This window comes from Miniopterus schreibersii, assembly GCF_964146895.1.
Source record: "Miniopterus schreibersii genome assembly, chromosome: 4".
Classification (NCBI taxonomy): Eukaryota; Metazoa; Chordata; class Mammalia; order Chiroptera; family Miniopteridae; genus Miniopterus; species Miniopterus schreibersii.
Window position 1 is genome coordinate 100,323,746 of NC_138105.1, and position 18,932 is coordinate 100,342,677.

At 42.8% G+C, this 18,932-nt stretch overlaps 1 protein-coding gene across 1 annotated transcript in view; it reads right to left on the reverse strand.

The window, feature by feature from the left end:
- SDK1 (sidekick cell adhesion molecule 1) overlaps window positions 1-18,932 on the reverse strand; it is a gene marked incomplete at its 5' end in the record, with an annotated part of 555,106 nt that overhangs the window by 362,950 nt on the left and 173,224 nt on the right. The gene's annotated exons all lie outside the window — the stretch shown is intronic.

An 18,932-nucleotide genomic window follows, 5' to 3' on the forward strand; every position in this document is an offset into this window, starting at 1 on the left:
AACAAAAATTTAAAGCATTCACCAGGCCAGTGTGGCTCAGTAGTTGAGCATCAACCCATGAACCTGGAGGTCAGGGTTCGATTCCCAGTCAGGGCACATGTCCAGGTTGTGGTAGGAAAAGGTGATTTATGTGAATCTGTAACTGAGTACATATCTTCCTAGTAAAAGCGAGTATCGAAAATATACAAATATCATTTCTTGTTTAAATGCTAGTTTTGAGATATTTTTGAAATTCTCTAAATTGGCTTGTCATTCCAGAGGAGAAAATTCTACTGAACTCAAAAGGAATAAAATTAGATTCACTTTAAAAATTAGTTTCATGCCCAGCCGGGCGTGGCTCAGCGATTGAGCATCGACCTAGGATCCAGGCGATCAGGGTTCGATTCCCGGTCAGGGCACATGCCCAGGTTGTGGGCTCGATCAATGACTCTCTCATTGATATTTCTATCTCTCTCTCTCCCTCCCCTTTCCTCACTCTGAAATCAATAAAGATATATTTTAAAAATAATAAAAATAAAATAAAATAAAAATTAGTTTCATATGTATGATTTAACTATCATTCATCCAGACTGGAGCTCTCAAGTGTCACATTTTTGGACCCTGAAGTCTCTCTAGGTCTCAGAATCATCCCTGGAAAATCACAGTCCCACAACTGTGTGAACGTTGAATAGGTAACACACGTAGAGCTCTTGCTCTCCACTCTCTGTGAAATAAGCACTCAGTGACCAATACAGTTTTTGTGGGGGAAAAAAATATGAATAGAAAAGGCCAGAAGGAAATCCATTAAATAATTATACCTCTAGGATCATGGGTACTTTTAAATTTTCTTCTTTTATATTTCTCTGTATTTTCCAAATGTTCTACAATTAACAGGTTTTAGTTTGATGATAAAAGAAATTTTAAAAGTAAGTCTAATCTAAACATGTACCTTATCACCTCTTAAGGTACTTATTCAAACATCTTCTGCACAGTCCTCAGATAAAGTGAGGGCGATGAGTGTGTCAGTGAGATCCCGGCTTAGCTTCCATTTGTGGGTTTATGGACAGCAGGATGCAATGACTGGGCAAGACCACTGTACTCTGCCACTCTATTCTGAAAATGTAATGATGGTTTCACAGTCTTTCGTTTCCCTTAACCCCTAAAGTGGCCTAATTAGCAAACTGCAAGGCAGCAAAGAGAAACAGGTTAATATGACTCACGGCCACAGATAAGGTAAGATCCTACTCTGTGGTCAGTCCAGCCCCAAAACACTGCTCAGAATTAACTCAACAGAAGGAAGCTCTTTAAAATGGGATCCAGCAACATGGAAACAATCGCTGGCAAAAAAAAAAAACTATCACAAACTAACATATTAGCAAGGCCCGCCTTCCTTTGAGACTGAGTCAGTGCAGGTTTGGGGAAAGAGGAGGTGGGTAAAGACCTAGCAGCCCCAGTAATTCGAAGTGGCCTTGTGAGCATTAGGTCAGCAAACACCTCTGAGGGCCTGGGGCCTTGATCTCGAGGAACCGCAGGTCTGAAAGGGCACAATCTCACATGTAGGGGCTGTAGCAAACTCAGACCTGAATGACTTATGCCATAATATCAGTACTTCATTTGCTCGATTAAATTAAGAAGTTTTTCTAAAGCTTGGTAACATGATTCACAATTTCTAGGTCTAAATCATTCCCCCTTATGAAAATTTTTCTTTAAAAATACTTTTAAGGTTGTCTGTTATATGAAACTACTAAATTTAAGGGGAAAGTGGAGTCAGATAAACTGATGTTTCTGGTTTTATTTTTGGACAGCTTCAATTCCAGGGGGAAAAAAGACTGAAGAGGCATGCAAGTGAGCCCTGTGGTATACAAATATGCACCAAACAGCCCACTTTCAAGCAGGGAAACATCCCTGTACGTTGTGTCCAGCTTCAGGCTCGTGCCCAGCTCTGTAAATTGGTGAAATTGCAGCTGATGCCCCATTTGGATTTGAAACTTTTACCAGGATAATCTTGGCAGATCGCATTGCATATGAACATTAAAAATTCATTTTATTTCACATACCATAAAACAGTACACAGATGCTCACTTTAAATAATTCACATTCCCATCAGGTACTGATATATTAAAGTAATATGACCTATATTAATAAATATTGCATTATAAACACAGATGTGCTTTATTTTTGGCCAGGTTTAAGTCCTAAAAACATCTACTTCTGGCAAACAACTGTTCCAATAAAGAAAATACAAAGGAACAAAGAAGAAAAAAATTTTAAACAAAAAAGAAAATTTAGTTTGTATGATTTAAAAGTAGGTAAGGTCCTTAGCTAGGTTTTCTCCTATCCTGCTAAAAAAAAATTACTAAAAGCTGGCTAAGTTCACTCAACGTTTATAAAATTCAGTTTAACCTTTACTTCTTTTAACAATAAGGAATAATAAAGAGCCCGGCCGGTGTGGCTCAGTGGTTGAGCATCAACCTATGAACCAGGAGGTCAGGGTTCGATCCCTGTTCTGGGCACCGATCAATGACTCTCTGTCATCATCGATGTTTCCATCTCTTTCTCCCTCTCTGTTCCTCTCTCTGAAATCAATTTAAAAAAAAAATTTTTTTAAGAAAAAAAATAATACATGGGTTTAAAATCAGCGAATATGTTCATTTCAACGAGGCTTCCGAGCTGTTACAACAAATAATTACAAATCGCTTATTTTTACTAGAGTAAAACATTTCCTAGAAACATCAAAGTATGAAAATAGAAGGAACTGATAGTTCTTACAAGACGTCTAATCTTTCTTAATCAGCTGTCACAGTAATATTAATATCACACAAAGCGCTTCAAATTTTACTTTACATTTTAATGACTAAGGGCAAGTTTCTGAGCACATCTGTCAGGTGCATGGAATCAGCACGGGGAATCTCTGACTTGGTCTGCCTCTTCTCTAAGTTCACTTTTAGGAGCTACCCATCAAGTACCGTGGAACGAGAAAAGCCAGACTGATACATGACAGACAGGCGAAGATGTTTCCAATGAGCACTGTTCCAATAAAACCAGAGAAGGGCAAGAGTGTCCAGCACCAAGCGTGAGGGGCCCTGAAGGCAGAGGGGCGGGGACACGCACTGCCCTGGTGGCTGCCAGGGCTGCTTCCCGGTAGCGCGCAGCGCCCATAATTCCCATTTTGCCCTAATGCGTGGATTTTGAGTATACTAATTCATCTGAAGACTGCATTAGAAAAGACAAGAAAGTGAAAATTACTAACTATAGAACTTAAAAAATTCCAGGCACTGAAATATTGTAGGTTCCTTTATATATCACAAGATACCTAAATTTTGCAGCCTCTTTAATAAATCACATGTAATCTGTGTTAACTCTCTCTATATATACATAAGCACATGGACTGTGTATACTATATATAACATAGATTGATATATATGTTAAGAATACACATATACATAAGTATATTGAGAGATATTGAGGTATATTATGCATATTTATACATAAAGCTAAATATTTATGACTTCACTGATATTATCATTGTGATAATTGTGCTGATACTTAAAAACATTATATACACATTTTGTAGAATTCATTTATCTACATACTATTTTTAGATGCAGCTTTAAGGAGACCATAAGTGAAGCTGCCTACATTGTTTTTTCTTAGTGTCACATACACCAAAATTGGATTTTTTTCCCTTCCCACTAAATCTAGCTTCAGGAGAGCAGGGGCTATGTAAAAATAACCAAATAAATAAGCAATTTACACACTGACTCTGTTTACATACTGACTGGTCTGAGATAAACAGAAAGGAACAGTAAAGAGCAGAGCCTAATGCATGAAGCCATTTACAGGGAGATCGACAGTGTGATGGGTCAGGGCCAACTTAAACAACTCCTTTAATTTCCACCTGACTTACAGTAGAGTAGCTTAATGTAAAAACAAAACTCCTACTGCATGGACCCAGGTACTGACGGCAGGACGCACAGGCTCCGTCAGCAGGTGTGCGCAGTGACTGATGGCACCCCTCCATCCTGTCACACTCAGCACTGTGAGACAGAAAACTCCCTACTCACGGAGAACTTCCTTGTATTTTCCTTTGGCACAGGAATAATATTTAATACAGTATATTATTTCAAAATTTAAGTAAAATGGCAATTCACAAGAAATTCTATGCACATCAGATAATTAGTGAGAGGTCCTCATTTCAACTCTGTCTCTCTTTGGCTACCGACGAAGGTATAAAAGTATTTGGGACAAAAGTAAATAATCTTATGTGAGCCCTGTGGTGGCTTCCACATCTGCCTCACAGGAAGGCTGGAACTCAGAGAAATCCCATTTCATGGCCTTCAGAATTAGCTCTGTAAATTCTAGTCTCCATAACAGAAAAACCTGTATGCATGAAAGACGATCAAACACAGGAGTGAGTCTTAACAGTACATGCTTTTGGTTCAGTTTGGAAACACCCTGCCCTTGCATTGAGTAGGTAATGGGGAGGGACAGAAGTGTGTAACGGCGAGCCCAACCAAGGGGTGCAATTCACCGAGCGTGAGGGGGGCTTCGGGCCTCCAGCACCTTGGATACATTGATCCCAAGGACAGTAAAACCCTACTGTTGTTCTCTGTGACTGGATCTTCACAGAGGTCTCTGATGAATGCTAGAGAAGGGGGTATTTGGGGTCAAAGAGGTGATATTTCCTTCATGAGCTTATTAATGTTACTTTGTAATCATAATAAAAAGAGTAAAAGACGATCAGCTCCACACTGCACGGGAAGCCCTAAGTTAATTAGAAACTTGCTAATATAAAGAGAAGATGGGAGTTTAGTAATTTTCTATAACAAATGATGGTCTACCCTGAACGGAAAAAATAGTAAGACAGCGCAACAAAAGAACAAAATCATTCACTGGCACTGCCTTTCTGAAGAGCAATTTGGAAATTCATTTCAAAAGCCTTAAAAAATGTGTCTCCTTTGACCCAGCTACTTCACTTCCAGGAATGTGTCCTAAGAAAATAATCACAGATCCACTTATCAATTGAGACATAAGTATGTTCATCACAGCATTATTTATAATGGCTAAAAAAACGGAAACAATCAAATGCTGAGCAATAGAAAACATTTTCCGCCCTGCCTCTCCTTCAGGAACTGTAACATGGCAACATCTATCAACAGTTACAATGTAGCGTGCGGCTTGGGAGTGAAACCCACCCGGACCCCAACCATAAGGGGAGCTAGTATCTACAGACACACTCCACCATCTAGAGCTCAATCTATTACCTGGATGGAGTCTTGGCCCAAGATAAATCTCAACAATAGTTATTGTCAAAAACAATTTTAGCCAGCCAGTGTTGCTCAGCGGTTGCACATCGACCTATGATCCAGGAGATCGAGGTTCGATCCCCAGTCAGGGCACGTGCCTGGGTTGTGGGCTCGATCCCCAGTTGGGGGCATGGAGGAGGCAGCCGATCAATGACTCTCTCCTCATTAATGCTTCTCTCTCTCCCTCCCTTTCCCTTCCTCCCTCTGAAATAAAAACATATTTTTTTTAAAAAACCACCATTTTAATTCGCCAGATAAAAAGCTTTGAGCTGTAAAATGATCTCTGTGTTTTCTGCTTATTTGGGACTCTCCCGTTTCCCTGACCCCTTCCTCAGTCCTGGGATACTTTTCTGCTTTCTGTCTAAGGCCCCTTCCCCATCCCTAACAACTCTGATGCCAGCTTACCATCCTGCTTCTGCACAATATAGAAATGTCTCAAGCAGAAATCTGTGACCTATCAATTCAAAGTCTCCCCTAACGTTGGCTTTGGTCGGGAGATCTCCTCTGCAATGTGGTTTCGATGCTCCTGCCCATTAGAGTCCCGCTCCCCTCCCAGGCTGGGCTGGGACTGGCTTCCCTGCCCGCTCAGTTGGGTACAGCATCTTGCTTCAGCCAACGAAATGCAAGCCAGGGGGCTCTAGGCCATCACACTTCCTTCCCCTTGACAGGTATCAGCAGCATTTGAGACCGCGGCCCCTCCGTCAGCCTAGGACCCCAAGTGACTGCGCTGAGCAGAAACACCCCTGCCTCCCACACTGGACATGTAGCCTCAGCACAAAATAAACCGAGACTTAAAATCCAGACTCCCAGTCCCGTGCTCTCTGGGTGCCCCACAGAGGCTGGGAGGGTGCTGGAGGTCCAACGCTGCTTCGTCCACGCCATCTCCAACAGCGCCTGGGCTGACAGAACGCGCTCTGCTCTAAATTAAGTTGCAGAGGAAAATGTCTTTTAAATTATTCTGGCAGTTATAAACTGTTGGGAACCCAGACGAATACATATGGTCCCTGCAAAGTGAGGAATTCTTACGGAACTATATTAGAAAATTTATAAGCAGTCAAGCATGTCTCTGCAAGCATTTAACACTGAAATTGATGCTATAAAGGCCAGATAGTCAAAAGCATTTACTAAAGAGAAAAGCTGTTAGCCAAGGATAACATAATTTACGAGAAAAATAATTCAAATATAAAAACTACAATTTTTATGTCTGAGGAAGGATTAAACCCCTTGAACAGCAGCATAGATGGCAAGTGATAACAGTCTATGAGCAAAGAAATGATTGTCTTTCAAAAATGAAGCCCCATCTTGATGAAAACAAAAAGTTTATAAGACTCAAATTGCTCCTGGTGTTTTTTACTAGCCGTTAACACATAAATGAATATTTTGAGGTAATTTACAAACTAACATTCATTAAATACTCTGAAAGATCATCCCTTTGTATAGAATAAATAAAAAATGAAATTCAGAACATTTGAATATCAACAGGATTTAAGCCACATTGTAACAAGAAGGGACATGCGATCCTGCCCCCGTCTGTGAGCACAGCACAGCCTGAGAAAGATACCGGATGGCGTTCACTACAGACCTTCCTCGGAAGTGAGCAAATGGCCATCTTATGTTCCCGGACCTGCCTCTGTGTGGCTATGTGTCACCTTTGTTACCCACTATTAGGAGCGCCCATCGACAGATGAATGGATGGAAGAGATGTGATAACATATATACAATGGAATATTATTCAGCAATAAAAAAGAATGAAATATTGCCGCTTGTGACGACATGGTAGACGCAGAGGGTATTATGCTATGTGAAATAAATCAAACAGTAAAGACAAACACCATATGATTTAACTTACATATGGACTCTAAAAGGCAAAACACGTGAACAAACAAAACAAAACGGAAACAGACTCACAGATCCAGAGAACAAACTGGTAGTTGCCAGAGGGGTCTGGGGTTGGGGCGGGGTCGATGGGCATGATCGGTGAAGGGAATTAAAAGGTACAAGTTTCCAGTTATGAAATGATTAAGTCACAGGGACTGAATTTACAAGGCAGGAACTACAGTCAATAATATTATTATAATAACTTTGCTGACAGATGGTTACCAGAGTTAACGTGTGATCGTTTTGTAAGGTATTTAAATGTCACACCACTGTGGTACAGCTGATGCTAATGCAATATTGTATATCAACCATAGTCCAAAGGGGAAATAATTAAATGGGATACAGTTTAGGAAGCTGACCGTTTGTGGAAGAAAAATTAGTTAAGTGCTGAGTCTATACAAAGTGCTACGGGAACAAGAACGAGGAGTGTCAGGGACCCTACAGAGGGAGTGACATTCGAGACTGTCCCTGAAGCTTAAGTAGACATTCAAGAGAAAGACGAGACTAAGACACAGCTGGGCATGGGCGGAAGATTCCCAGGAGGCAGACCTAGGAGGAAATGGAGGCAGGGGGCGGGCAGAACCATCCGGTGGTCAGGCCGCGGCCTCTCCAGCATGACAACAATTCACTCTGCGTGGCCCTGAGCCCGGGGAAGTCCATGGAGGGCCTGAGTCGATGGGCTTCGTTTGTCCACTAAACAATTTCTAAACTGCACAAATGATTATAAGTTTTCAAGAAATAAAATAAAAACAAAAACATCTATTAGTCCAATACCTTAGGCAGGATATACTTTGCTACACTCAAGGATACACCTTGTTCAAATGCACATGTCACGTGAAGAAACATGGATCAGGTTTCAGAAATAAAAATGATTGTGTCAGATGCTTGAGAGGCTTGGAAATCTGTTCTTTGGTAGATAACATGACAAAAAATTAATACTGGGACTTTAACTGGGCTTCCCTCCAATAAAATAAAACCTCCTGGAATAGGACCTACTGTCATAACTTTCCCAGACGGACAAGACAAAGGCCCATCCCATCACGCTGAAGATATGAAAAGGGTGATTTCCTTGACAGTTTCATGTAAATTCCTTAAAATATTTTAACTACTTCTTTACAGTGTTATATTATAGATACATGAATGGTCTTCAAAATGTCAAACTAATTTATAGAAACTTGGACTCTTTTCGGGACAAAGCTTTAAGGAAATAACTTTTAAAACAAGCTTGATCCCATGGATGCCCCGAGTCGCGGTCTCGCCCGTATTTATGCCAGACTAGCAGCAGCTGCATCGTGTTAATAGGCACGCTCCCTGTCTCCAAGAGTGATTCACAGTGAGTTCTAATTACTGGACTTCTCCATAACATAGATCACAGCAGACACCCGTCAACCTTGCCCAGATTTCTGGAGAGTTTTCCCTTCAAGTTCTCTGCTTTCCTCCAGCCCTTTAGTTGTTCATTCTCAAGCTTTTCAGGCGGGGGGTTGTTTTCTTCCACCTGCCCCTGAAATGAAGGTTCCTGGCAGCCCGGCCCTCCTCCCGTGATTTGCTGGACACCACAACATAAAGGCCTACGGGCCAAATCTGACCCATGTGTATGTTTCATTTGTTCCTCGGAGCATTATAAATATAAGTGTAAAACCCAGAATATTTCCTGTTACCATCAGAGTTTTGCTTCCATCAGAAATACTGGGAGCTTTGTAATCATGTCCAGGGGCTGCAGGTAGGCAGGAACTGCCCCCTTCTGACAAGGTGCTTGCTGTCCACCCAGCCACCACTGCCCCGCACTGCGCCAAGCTTCAGACTCAGCCAGAGGGGGGCGCTCTTAACTCATCTGTTTGGACTCTGTTTGCACGGAGTTGAGCCTGTGATGAGCCTAGCAGCTGCCATGACTCATCTTGGTGTGGGTGACGACCATGCTGATAACCGCCTGGATTAATCAGTCTACAATCGCTTACTGAGCACCTCTCACATGCCATGAGCTGTGCCAGTTGCCAAGGATTCCAAAACAAATGAGATGTACCTTCTCTACACGCGCCTGTGATCCAGAGTAGGGAGCCAGGCAAGCGCATCAGTCTACACCGAGCTCCAGCCCAGAGTCTCCAGGCCAGAGGGATGGGAGCCAGCACAAATCCAGTGTGTCCAGCCTAAACTCCCGCCAACAAGCCCTCTTCTGGGCACTGCAGGTGGCCAGGGCAAGGACCCACAGCTCTTCTTTCACTTCCCAATAAAATTCCACGGAAACACTCAAACAAGGTTTAAACCATTCATCTATCAGGTCTTGGAAGGAACTGCTAAAACAAAGCACCAACTGGATGAGGTCTTCATCGCCACATTCCAATTTCTTGGAACATACAAGTTAGAGGATGTTCTAACTACCCCTCCCCAGCTAGTCCTGTCCTGTGGGGGAGAAAGTTTAGCAACCTGGGAACGAGGTGGTGTGAGCACAAAGGAAGGAGCTACTGGGAAACCTCTCCCTTGGGTCTTTTTGTCCCCCTAATGCTGGTGGGTGTATCCCACACAGGGACAACCAAACCTGAGGCCATTTCTCATGAGCTGAGCCGCACTGGATGGTGACTGGGTTGAAAAGGCAGAGGGGAGATGATGCCAATTTGGGAGACAGGACAGAAACAGGAACAGGAATCCAGCACACGCCTCTCTTGGCGCCAACCACCGTGAAAGCGTGCCAGCAGCAGGGAGGTGCTCTGGGTCTCTTTCTTTTTTTCTCTTTTGTTCCTTAAAACATTGTCCAGCCACCAAAGTGATTTTCTCTTGACCTGGGACCAAATGGGCCCTTCTGCCCTTCCTCCAGGCTCATGGATTCTAAGGTGAGGAACATCTTGAATGTCTGTGTCCTAGCCTAGCACTAGCAGCTGACCATGTGGACTTAGTCCATCCTCACGTCAAAGGACAAAATACAAATTCCTTAGCATGACACCCCGGCACTCCACAGCCCGATACACCGTCCTCTCCAGGTAGGTGGGGACGGGCCCTATGGGCGGATCAGGATGAGCTGCTGACCGGGCGACAGGAAGGTGCCTGCAGCCAAAATTACACTGATCCCCAGACAGTACAGAAATTCAGCATTTCTGAACCAGTCCCCGAACTAACAAAAGAAAACTTATTAATTAAAAGACAAAAGTTAATAAAAAGAGATCTATTCCCAGTCTGATCAAACAAAAAAGACTTCCAAGATGAAGATGGCAGATTGAAGGCGCATATTTATTTTAATTCTCTTCTGAAACTTCTCTGGAACGGCAGTGAAAGGATTTTCTATGAAAGATGAAGGGAGCACAGGAGAGAATACAAAACGTGGACAGCCGCAACCCAAGCCCCTCCCGCTACAGCCCAGGAAACGACAGCAGCGAGGTTCAGGACCCTGTATCAGGTCCCACAGCTCACTAAGCAAGTAACGCGACCTGGAAGATTCGCTTCTCGTGCCCAGGCCAGCTTTCCTTCCACGCCGTGGCCACAGGATACAAGTAATCGAATTGTTGTTAGAATTAAAAATAAGAGCCATGAATTTATGAATGTAACAGTCAACACTAAGGCATGCAATTAGAATGGTGCACATTTTACTTTTAAATTAAACCAAGAGATAAGCAAGGGGCTCCTTAGAGCCTTCCATAGTTGTTTGAATGTAACAGAACTACCCACACTTTACCCAGTCACACTAATGAAAATTAACGTCCAAGCCTTTTATTTTATTAGCTTTGATAGTTCTGAAAGGAACGGGTGCGTTTTATTAATTTAAACCATAAGCTAAATGCACTTTTCTCACTTTATAAGACCCTTAGCATCTATTAGTAAAACGAGTTTGAGAAAATATCTACCACAGCTCTTTCTGTGAAAACACTGAACTTAATATGTGAAAACTACCTATTTTTTTTACACTGGTTTAAAACATTTAAGTTATTCTTCTATGAAATAGTTTTTAAACAACTAAGTGTTTAAGCATGAAGAAAATGGCCCGTTACCTCATCCTAATTAAGGGCCGCAGTGATGAAGTATCGCTCAGTTCTCACCCACACAAGGGGCTGCCATTCGACCAGAAGTGTGTGCTGCACTCGGTTAGTCTAAGCCCAACGTAGCCCATGAGTTACAGCGAGCTTTAGAAAACTGGGATTGCAATGCCCTGCATACACCACCCTCCCCATTCAAAAAAAGGCAGGGACTCTGCCCCCAGTTCCCCCGACAAAACCTCCCACACCAAACACCCTGGAAACAGATTATGCTAATATTTAAGAACCAAAAAATTAATAAGCTTTCAGAAGTTATAAAGCGTTCCATGATAAAAATTCAATGAAATACCAAATATCCCCGGAACTTAAGTCTTTCTCAAGCTTAGTTTAAATGGCTTTCTAGTTTTGCTGGTTAAACCTGGAGAACTTAATATACATACAGTCACCAACAGCTGGAGAGCCCGTGAAATAAGACGGGTTGCCTCGCCGCAGAGCACCTGGGTCCCATCTGCATGTAAGGAGTTTATGACCAATAGACACCTGAGGAAGGCCTGTAACAAGTGGACAGAGGGCGGAGCGAGCAAGTGTAGAAGCAGCTGCAGAAGGAGGGGGAGGGGAGGGAAAGGGAAGGGGAGGGAAGGAGGAGGAGGGGGGAGAGGGGAGAGGAGGGAGAGGGGAGAGGAGAGAGGAGGGAGGGGGGAGGGGGTGGGAGGAGTCAGCAGCAGGCGCTGCAATGAGGAAAGCAGAAGGAAAAATGTATCCTCAGATAAGATATGTCAGTAAAAGGACTTATGTCCTTACCTGTGGGTTATTCAACATAATCAGTTTACTTCGAGAGCTCACACCCTTCCGCCCCATCATACTTTTATTTGGTTTTATTGCATGTTGGAAAGGGGATTCTGATGGGAGTCTGGTCAGCAGTACATTAGCTGTCCAGTGTGTGATGAGAGAGGTCGGCGTCACGGACCATGTGCACTCAGGGTGTTCACTGGGTCTACTCTACACTAATCACATGGTTCAGGTTGCTTACGACACTCGGATCCTTTTAAAATCATTTCTGTCTACATATGCACAGTTCACCTGTTTTCTCTCTGAGTTTCGTTTTTTTTCTACCCATTGGTGTTCACTCTCTGCCCCTGGGTGTCCATGTTTGTTCACAGGGCCTCCATCTCCCTCTTTCTCCCCATATTTCCTTCATTTATTGAGCACTTGGATTGGCCAAGTGGATGGGGCTTTAGTAGGCGATGAATCCAGGGGCAGGGAGCAGAGCAAGGAGGGGAAAGAGGCAAACGATGGCGAGGAACTGAACCAAGGCCATGAAGAGAGATGGAGAGGACGGAAGGCTCTAGAGACACCAGGCTGTGAACCGGACAAGTTTTAGAAACTCTTAGAATGGAGAGGCGGGCAAGTCTAGGAGGATGCTCGCTTCCAGTCTGGGGGAGAGGGTGAGTAACAAGAGCACAGCAAGAAAGAACACAGACCTTTCAACTCATCGAGACTGATGACAATGTTGCTAATAAATACCTAGAGTTAGCATCCTAGACCTGGGAGAAAAGCACTGGGCTTTGAGACAGGGGACCGAGTCTCAAACCCAAATTGCTGCCACTACTGAGTGTGTAAACTGGGCAATTCCCAGAACCCCCTCCTGGGGCTCAGCTTCCTCACCTGGGAAGGACAGGTGAAGGCACCAGGTAGACTTAGCATGTCGTGAGTAACCGACCTTTCAGAGCGAAGCTCCAAATAGAGAGCAGCCTGGGGACAGGTGAATGCCCGGCGGGCTGACCGAGCAGACGCCACTGATGCAGGTACAGCCGTGGGGCCGCTGAACGCCTGAGGGGGCCGGCTGGGAGGACCGGCCCTGACGCACGGGCCGCCGTGGAGATGTGTGACTGCCAGACACGGCTGACCAAGCAGACCGGCCCTGGCGCATGGGCCGCCGTGGAGATGTGTGACTGCCAGACACGGCTGACCAAGCAGACCGGCCCTGGCGCATGGGCGACCGTGGGCCCTCAACGTGCCCTCCTGGATTCTGACTTTCCACACCCAGGAATTCCCAACAGCTTTGGTTTCATGAGCCATGGAGAACAAAGAGCAATGCCTAGAGAAGGAAGAATCATTCAAGGTGGACACAACACAAGAAGAAATGGCATCTCATTGGTCATCTCACCAGGAAGAAAAAACTTTAAAAGTAGGCATAACATTCAGCTGCTTCATGTTAAAAAAATAATGGTCCTGAGTCATCAGAAAGAAAAAAGAAATTACACTGAGTATTCTGATTAAGAAAACATGGGAAAGTAAGAGGGTAGAAAGTGTATAATATATTTTATAAAAATTTCCATCAAAAATTGTTAAATTTAAAAGATTTCAGTCCTTGAAGGTGTAAGATTCAGTTACCTGGAAAACTAATTTATGATCAGTTACCTGGAAAATTCCATCTTATTCTGCAAAATGACCAGATAAATGGAGTGTAACTGAATGTGCTACTTTAGTACAAATAGATGAATCAAGTTTAAAACAAAAGCCGATTTAATTTCTGGACAGCTCCTTTTACCTGAACTGCAAAGTATGTCCTATGAATTCCTTGTGCATTTAAAATATTAATGTGTGACACTTTACAATGGTCAGATAACCATTGTAAATAGAAACCAAAACCATTCCTCTTTCAAGAATAAACTCTCCCATGTATCACTTCTACAAATGTCAGCACCCACGTGGAAGCAACACAAATAAATAATGGAATGAATTTAATTATTTACATTATTGGGGGAGGAAATAGGATGGGTAATACCAAATAATGAATATTTTAAAATCATTATTTGACTGAGACATACTTAGATAGTAGCACAAATTTAATACTTATACACTAAATATATTCTAACCAACCTGTTTCCCTGATGCCTAGACTCAGAATATGGCTAGGAAAAGTTGGTTCTCTGTGGGAAAAAAAACAAAAAACAGAAGACACAGAAAATCTGGAAGAAATGGATACATTCTTAGAAACATACAATCCTCCAAAACTGAATCAGGGAGAATCAGAAAATATGAATAAATAGATTATAACTCGTGAAATTGAAGCAGTAATAAAAAAAAAAACCACACACACACAAAAAAAACTCCCAACAATTAAAAGTCCTGGATCAGATGGCTTCACAGGTGAATCTTACCAAACATTCAAAGAAGAACTAACACCTGTCCTTCTCAAACTATTCCAGAAATTTCAAGAGGAGGGAATACTTCCAAGCTCATTTTACAAGGCCAGTATTATCCTAATTCCAAAAAACACTACAAAGAAAGAAAATTATAGGCGAATATCCCTGATGAACACAGATGCTAAAATCCTCAAGAAAATATTAGCAAACAGGCTCCAGCAATACATTAAGATCATACACCATGTTCAAGTGGGATTTATTCAGGAGATGCAAGGTTGGTTCAATATCCACAAATCAATAAACATAATACATCACATAAACAAAGTGAAGGACAAGAACCACATGATCATACCAACAGATGCAGGAAAAGCACTTGATAAAATCCAGCACCCATTTATGATAAAAACCCTCAGCAAAGTGGGAATAGAGGGAGCATACCTCAGTGTAATAAAGGCCATAGATGACAAACCCACAGCCAATAGGCAAAAAATAACCCTTAAGATCAGGAACAAGACAGGGATCTACACTTTCACCACTCCTATTCAACATAGTACTGGACGTCCTAGACACAGAGATCAGACAAGAAGAAATAAAAGGCATCTGAATTGGAAAGGAAGAAGTAAAACTGTCATTACTCGCAGATGACATGATATTGTACATAGAAAACCCTGAAGACTCCACCAAAAAGCTACCAGATCTAATAAATGAATTCAACAAAGTAGCAGGATACAAAATTAATATCCAGAAATCAGTGGCATTTTTATACACCAATAATGAACTCTCAGAAAGAAAAACTAAAAAAAAAATCCTATTTACCATTGTGACTAAAAAATAAGGTACCTATGAATAAATTTAACCAAGGAGGTAAAATACCTGTACTTGGAAAGCTAGAGGATATTGAAGAAAGAACTGAGGAAAATACAAACAAGTGGTAGCATATCCCATGTTCATGGATTAGAAGAATTAACATCATTAAAATGTTCGTATTACCCAAAGCAATCTATACATTCAATGCAACTCCTATTAAAATACCAATGGCATATTTCACAGATCTAGAACAAATATTCCCAAAATTTATATGGAACCAAGAAAGACCCCAAAGAGTTGCAGCAATCTTGAGAAAGAAGAACAGAATTGGAGGGATCACAATACCTCATATCAAACTATACTACAAGGCCATCAATAAACCAACAAACAGTAAGTGCTGGTGAGGATGTGGGGAAAGGGAAACCTGGTGCACTGCTGATGGCGATGTAGACTGGTGTAACCACTATGGAAAACAGCACATGGAGGTCCCTCAAAAAATTAAAAATGGAGCTGCATTTTGACACAGTGATCCCACTTCTAGGAATATGTCCTAAGAATCCTGAAACACTAATCAGAAAGAATATACGCACCCCCTATGTTCATAGCAGCGCAATTTACAATAGCTAAGACCTGGAAACAGCCCAAGTGCCCATCAGTAGATGAGTGGATAAAACAGCTGTGGGGCATTTACACTATGGAATATTATGCAGCTGTAAAAAAGAAGGATCTCGTACCCTTTGGGACAGCATGGAGGGATCTGGAGAGCATTATGCTCAGTGAAATAAGCCAGTCAGAGAAAGACAAATACCACAAGATCTCACTTATATATGAAATCTAGTGAACAAAATAAACTGATGAACGAAACAGAAACAGAGGCATAGCTACATGGAAGAGATCGACAGCCGTGAGAGGGGAGAGGCAGCGGCGGGGGGCTGAAGGAAGGTGAAGAGATTAACCAAAGAACCTATATGCGTAACCCGTGGACACAGACAACAGTGACCCGGGTAAGGGCCAGCAGGGAGGAGGGGGTTGGGAGGGGGCTGGGTGCAGGTGGGCAAAGAGGTGGAAAATGGGGACATCTGTAACAGTGTCAATAATAAAAACAAAGTTTAAAAAATCATAAGGTAAAAATAATTAAAAATCCAAAGGACAGATTAACTGCTCAAATTGCAGGTTCTTTAAATTCAGTTTTTAAGTTTTAAGAAAGTAAAAGTTGAATTTAGCCTTCCAAATACCCGTTATTCAAATAAATTTGTTTCTGTCCCATTTCTCACTACCCTTAAGTAACTGAAGTCAAAATAATCACGAACCTTTCGATACAAAACTAAGGGTAATAAAAGGACACACACTAAAGCACTAACAAAGGGTGCAGATTAAGATCAATCCCAAATGTGCCCCTGAACTAGACAAGTAAAAACACGGGCTTATCAAAGACCCACACTTAATATCAGCTGAAAACCCTGTGTGGTTCGAGGGTCAGTACTTGGCCTGCGAGCAGGGAACTAACCCAGTATTCACGGTAGGATTCACATTCGTCAAATCCTGTTAGACTCCGCAATAAATGATTCATTCACTGGTACATGAAGCAGAGCCATTTGGGTAGAACATTCTAGGAGCATAATTCCAAACACCGGCCATATCATTCCCAAGCCAAGAAAAATTCAACCGAGATGATCAGCTGTACAAATAAGGATTTTCCACTGAGAAACAAATTTTCATAATATTTAGACCTGACCTCCTGGATAATTGTCTATGTTTTTATACATAGAGAAATAACAAGGCAAGCAATTAATTCTTTCAGAAAGTAGGTTATCGCACAAATTGCCCCCAGATGCAATTTCTCAGGCTCCCCATGAAGGGAATGGGGTGCCCACGTGTGAGGTCAGCAGCCACGGCTGGCATCTCTGTCCTGCACGTGGGCTACCTTCCGAGTCAAGGTGTCGGATACGCACTAAAAAGCGCACCGAAACGGAATACAGGCTATGTGAGTGACTACTCTTTGCTTTCCTCTTTATAGGTTACCATCATCTCTATGGACACACGTTTCTTTTAAATTCAGGGGGAAACGAAGATGGCTGTAAAAGAAGTGAGCTTTATTTTCTGTTCTGTTGATGTGACAGCGTGGCTGGCGGCTGGGGACAGGAGGTCGTGGCAGTCTCGCTGTAGCTGGGGGTCTTCACGCACCTCTATAGACACGATGAGCCTCCCAGGCCTGTGAGGAGAGCTGGTGGGAGCAGGGGAGCCCTCCCCAAGACGCCTCCCCTGACCGTCCCGTCCCGTGTCCTCAGCTCCATCCCGCCCCGCCTTCCTTTCTTTCCGGTACGTCCCACTATTTTTAGCTCTGTAATGTGTTCTGTCCACCTGCTCATGGTCTGCCTCCCACACTAGAATGTGATTCTGATAGGGGTGCCCTAGTCACTGTGGTATTCTCATTACTTATCACCAATACATGGTGGGCATTTAATAAATACCCGCTAAACTGACCCATTAGCAGAAACGTATGTATCACAAACTGTTATGAAAGGAAATATGATCATCTGAAGATATGGATTTACTGTAAATGGCAAAATAAAAGGGTTAGTGACCACCAGCAACATCAAGAACAGTCCACCAACCAGAGACATGCCATTACTAACAGAATTTATATAATTATGGAAACGGAAACTGAGGGTAGATTTATAGCGATTTAACAGACAGCCTGCCGTGCGCGCATTAGAGAAAGTGAGCCGGGAGTGTCTAGGAAAAGGCTTTCGGAGCTGCCCCGATGACAAATATCTTCATAATAATACAAAGCTAAATCTGGGAGACACATGCAGGATTCAAAACTGCACACTCGGGTGGCCTGTCGACGCACCAAGAATGAAAATCGAGCACATAAAAGGCCATCCGTGCTCTGTGCAGCCGTGAAAAAAGAAACAGAACCGGTACGCAAATGAGGCAGATTGATGACACGAAGGAAAACCTGACAAAAATAAATGGGACTGCAGGAAACAATCATGACGGTGAGGGAGAGAAATGAGAGTCACCATTCCGACCGGCACCAGCTTCCCAAGCAAAGCAACAGAGGAAAAGTGTAACAACTAAAAATAAAGGTGCCACCAAGTAACTATCTGCAGAAACGACAACAACCACATAGGTAACATACTCTCCTCACTACATACAGCGAGGATGCAGGAGGCTGGCAGAATTTCAATCCAGAAACATGATTCTTAAATGGAAGCTATATTCAGTCACGGGGTGAACACTGAAAGTTCTTGCATTCTTGTCACGAGAAGCTCCCTCTTTCCGCCCTTTCTTTCCAGGTATCTCTGAGGAAACGGGTGTTAGTGAGCCAGCAGCGGCCATCACTTCACAGCGCACGCAGTCGAGGCCTCGTGCTGTGCGCCTGAAACTGACACGGGGTGGATGTCAATTACACCCCAGTAAAACTGGAAAAAAATAATAAAAATTTTCTCCAATATATGAAAATATTGCGTTTGCAGTGGAACAGGTATCATAAAAAACACCCGTGGTAGGTTCTACCGTGTAAAACTGATGATGGTAACAACTCCTACAAAGGCTGAAATGCAAGTTACTTGGGAGCAGGGACAACACCTCCTATAAGGACTAAAATGTGAATTATTTGGGAGCAGGGACATATTATCATGTCACTAATCCCCATCCCAACCCCATGCTAGGTCCTGGTAAACTCTGAACTTTATTTAAGTGAACAAAATTACATAGGACAAGTGATTCCATCCAATTGGGTAGCTTTTACTGGTCAGAGAGTGGGGAGCTGGGAATCCCAGATAAAAGAGATCAGCCACAACGCAGCTGAGACGGACAGTGGCAGGCACGTGGGGGAGCCAGCAGGG